We start from the raw sequence: 5,000 nt of genomic DNA, 5'->3' as shown, positions 1-5,000 counted from the left end.
AAAGACGGCACAGCCGGGGAAGGGACGGTCGCCCGTCGATCTGACGATCCCCACTACCCATCCGACCCCTTACTTGTGGGCCGTTCTCACCCAGAAAGGAATTTTCGACATTTGAAAAAAAAAAAAAAAAAAAAAAAAATCATCGGGCCTGCCAGCGGGTGAAGGTACGCGGTCGGCCTGCTAGCCGTCTACCACGGGTAAAGGTACGTGGACGGCCTGCTAGCGGGCTACCACGGGTAAAAGTACGCGGACGGCCTGCTAGCGGGCTACCGCGGGTCTCGACGGCGGGGAAGGTACGCGGTCGGCCTGCTAGCGGGCTACCACGGGTAAAGGTACGCGGACGGCCTGCTAGCGGGCTACCACGGGTAAAGGTACGCGGTCGGCCTGCTAGCGGGCTACCGCGGGTCTCGACGGCGGGGAAGGTACGCGGTCGGCCTGCTAGCGGGCTACCACGGGTAAAGGTACGCGGTCGGCCTGCTAGCGGGCTACCACGGGTAAAGGTACGCGGTCGGCCTGCTAGCGGGCTACCACGGGTAAAGGGACGTGGTCGGCCTGCTAGCGGGCTACCACGGGTAAAGGTACGCGGTCGGCCTGCTAGCGGGCTACCACGGGTAAAGGTACGCGGTCGGCCTGCTAGCGGGCTACCGCGGGTCTCGACGGCGGGGAAGGTACGCGGTCGGCCTGCTAGCGGGCTACCACGGGTAAAGGTACGCGGTCGGCCTGCTAGCGGGCTACCACGGGTAAAGGTACGCGGTCGGCCTGCTAGCGGGCTACCACGGGTAAAGGGACGTGGTCGGCCTGCTAGCGGGCTACCACGGGTAAAGGTACGTGGACGGCCTGCTAGCGGGCTACCACGGGTAAAGGTAAGCGGGCGGCCTGCTAGCGGACTACCAAGGGGCTCGACGGCGGGGAAGGTACGCGGTCGGCCTGCTAGCGGGCTACCACGGGGAAAGGTACGTGGACGGTCTGCCAGCGGGCTACCACGGGGAAAGGTACGTGGACGGCCTGCTAGCGGGCTACCACGGGTAAAAGGTAAGCTGGCGGCCTGCTAGCGGACTACCGCGGGTCTCGACGGCGGGGAAGGTACGCCGTCGGCCTGCTAGCGGGCTACCACGGGTAAAGGGACGTGGACGGCCTGCTAGCGGGCTACCGCGGGTCTCGACGGCTGGGAAGGTACGCGGTCGGCCTGCTAGCGGGCTACCACGGGTAAAGGGACGTGGACGGCCTGCTAGCGGGCTACCGCGGGTCTCGACGGCTGGGAAGGTACGCCGTCGGCCTGCTAGCGGGCTACCACGGGTAAAGGGACGTGGACGGCCTGCTAGCGGGCTACCGCGGGTCTCGACGGCGGGGAAGGTACGCCGTCGGCCTGCTAGCGGGCTACCACGGGTAAAGGGACGTGGACGGCCTGCTAGCGGGCTACCGCGGGTCTCGACGGCTGGGAAGGTACGTGGTCGGCCTGCTAGCGGGCTACCACGGGTAAAGGGACGTGGACGGCCTGCTAGCGGGCTACCGCGGGTCTCGACGGCTGGGAAGGTACGTGGTCGGCCTGCTAGCGGGCTACCACGGGTAAAGGGACGCGGTCGGCCTGCTAGCGGGCTACCACGGGTAAAGGGACGCGGTCGGCCTGCTAGAAGGGCTACCACGGGTAAAGGGACGTGGTCGGCCTGCTAGCGGGCTACCGCGGCTCTCGACGGCGGGGAAGGTACACGGTCGGCCTGCTAGCGGGCTACCGCGGATAAAAGGTACGTGGACGGCCTGCTAGCGGGCTACCACGGGTAAAAGTAAGCGGACGGCCTGCTAGCGGGCTGCCGCGGGTCTCGACGGCGGGGAAGGTACGCGGTCGGCCTGCTAGCGGGCTACCGCGGGTAAAGGTACTCGGACGGCCTGCTAGCGGGCTACCACGGGTCTCGACGGCGGGGAAGGTACGCGGTCGACCCGCTAGCGGGCTACCGCGGGTAAAGGTACTCGGACGGCCTGCTAGCGGGCTACCACGGGTCTCGACGGCGGGGAAGGTACGCGGTCGACCCGCTAGCGGGCTACCGCGGGTAAAGGTACTCGGACGGCCTGCTAGCGGGCTACCACGGGTCTCGACGGCGGGGAAGGTACGCGGTCGACCCGCTAGCGGGCTACCGCGGGTAAAGGTACTCGGACGGCCTGCTAGCGGGCTACCACGGGTCTCGACGGCGGGGAAGGTACGCGGTCGACCCGCTAGCGGGCTACCGCGGGTAAAGGTACTCGGACGGCCTGCTAGCGGGCTACCACGGGTCTCGACGGCGGGGAAGGTACGCGGTCGACCCGCTAGCGGGCTACCGCGGGTAAAGGTACTCGGACGGCCTGCTAGCGGGCTACCACGGGTCTCGACGGCGGGGAAGGTACGCGGTCGACCCGCTAGCGGGCTACCGCGGGTAAAGGTACTCGGACGGCCTGCTAGCGGGCTACCACGGGTCTCGACGGCGGGGAAGGTACGCGGTCGACCCGCTAGCGGGCTACCGCGGGTAAAGGTACTCGGACGGCCTGCTAGCGGGCTACCACGGGTCTCGACGGCGGGGAAGGTACGTGGTCGACCTGCTAGCGGGCTACCACGGGTAAAAGGTACGTGGTCGGCCTGCTAGCGGGCTACCACGGGTAAAAGGTACGTGGTCGGCCTGCTAGCGGGCTACCACGGGGAAAGGTACGTGGCTGGCCGACCACGTACCTTTACCCGCGGTCGAGACCCGCGGTAGCCCGCTAGCAGGCTTACCAAGTGGCCACAGAGAGGTATTGTGCCCATTATAAGGGCCACCGTGCCGTTTTCAGCTCCAGAGACAAGCCCTACAGCTTGTCTCTGGGACCTTATATGGTCCGCGTTGGAGCATATATGGTCCGGGCTGGACCATATATGAACCAAACCTCTCTCTGACGCTAAGGTTAGGGTTAGGGTTAGGGTTAGGGTTAGGGTTAGGGTTAGGGTTAGGGTTAGGGTTAGGGTTAGGGTTAGGGTTAGGGTTAGGGTTAGGGCTAAGGTTAGGGTTAGGGTTAGGGTTAGGGTTAGGGTTAGGGTTAGGGTTAGGGTTAGGGTTAGGGTTAGGGTTAGGGTTAGGGTTAGGGTTAGGGTTAGGGTTAGGGTTAGGGTTAGGGTTAGGGTTAGGGCTAGGGCTAGGGCTAGGGCTAAGGCTAAGGCTAAGGCTAAGGCTAAGGCTAGGGTTAGGGTTAGGGTTAGGGTTAGGGTTAGGGTTAGGGTTAGGGTTAGGGTTAGGGTTAGGGCTAGGGCTAGGCTTAGCACCCACTGTAACCCTAGCTTATGTCCTGACAACCCTAGTTCAAACCTTCGCGAAGGTGTCGAACGCAAGCACACGGCCGATCAAGAGGGTGTACGATGCCTGCCTTCGTTACCTGAAATTTTATCGTATCATGGAGAGACCTGCTGTAATATTCTTACGTGCGGCTTCCCGATGACAAAAAAATTGTTGAGACATACTTTTTGACTGGGGTATAGTTGGCCGAGACACTTACGTTCGGCTTCCCGATGAAAAAATTCCCCAGGGTCAACATTTTTTACCGACGATAAAGTGGGCCGAGAGACCCGCGGTAGTCCGCCCGCATCTAACGTGCGACACCTCGATGAAAATTTCACCCTCGTAAAAAATTTTTACCGAGGGTATAGTTTGCCGGCCTCGATGGTCGAGAGACCCGCGGTAGCCCGTCCGCGTCTAACGTGCGACACCTCGATGAAAATTTCACCCTCGTAAAAATTTTTTACCGAGGGTATAGTTTGCCGGCCTCGATGGTCGAGAGACCCGCGTTAGCCCGTCCGCGTCTAACGTGCGACACCTCGATGAAAATTTCACCCTCGTAAAATTTTTTTACCGAGGGTATAGTTTGCCGGCCTCGATGGTCGAGAGACCCGCGGTAGCCCGTCCGCGTCTAACGTGCGACACCTCGATGAAAATTTCACCCTCGTAAAAAATTTTTACCGAGGGTATAGTTTGCCGGCCTCGATGGTCGAGAGACCCGCGGTAGCCCGTCCGCGTCTAACGTGCGACACCTCGATGAAAATTTCACCCTCGTAAAAATTTTTTACCGAGGGTATAGTTTGCCGGCCTCGATGGTCGAGAGACCCGCGGTAGCCCGTCCGCGTCTAACGTGCGACACCTCGATGAAAATTTCACCCTCGTAAAAAATTTTTACCGAGGGTATAGTTTGCCGGCCTCGATGGTCGAGAGACCCGCGGTAGCCCGTCCGCGTCTAACGTGCGACACCTCGATGAAAATTTCACCCTCGTAAAATTTTTTTACCGAGGGTATAGTTTGCCGGCCTCGATGGTCGAGAGACCCGCGGTAGCCCGTCCGCGTCTAACGTGCGACACCTCGATGAAAATTTCACCCTCGTAAAAATTTTTTACCGAGGGTATAGTTTGCCGGCCTCGATGGTCGAGAGACCCGCGGTAGCCCGTCCGCGTCTAACGTGCGACACCTCGATGAAAATTTCACCCTCGTAAAAAATTTTTACCGAGGGTATAGTTTGCCGGCCTCGATGGTCGAGAGACCCGCGGTAGCCCGTCCGCGTCTAACGTGCGACACCTCGATGAAAATTTCACCCTCGTAAAAATTTTTTACCGAGGGTATAGTTTGCCGGCCTCGATGGTCGAGAGACCCGCGGTAGCCCGTCCGCGTCTAACGTGCGACACCTCGATGAAAATTTCACCCTCGTAAAATTTTTTTACCGAGGGTATAGTTTGCCGGCCTCGATGGTCGAGAGACCCGCGGTAGCCCGTCCGCGTCTAACGTGCGACACCTCGATGAAAATTTCACCCTCGTAAAAATTTTTTACCGAGGGTATAGTTTGCCGGCCTCGATGGTCGAGAGACCCGCGGTAGCCCGTCCGCGTCTAACGTGCGACACCTCGATGAAAATTTCACCCTCGTAAAAAATTTTTACCGAGGGTATAGTTTGCCGGCCTCGATGGTCGAGAGACCCGCGGTAGCCCGTCCGCGTCTAACGTGCGACACCTCGATGAAAATT

Source organism: Mytilus edulis, unplaced genomic scaffold (assembly GCF_963676685.1).
Source record: "Mytilus edulis unplaced genomic scaffold, xbMytEdul2.2 SCAFFOLD_1300, whole genome shotgun sequence".
In the NCBI taxonomy this organism is placed as follows: domain Eukaryota; kingdom Metazoa; phylum Mollusca; class Bivalvia; order Mytilida; family Mytilidae; genus Mytilus; species Mytilus edulis.
Note: the sequence above shows the minus strand (reverse complement) of the source record.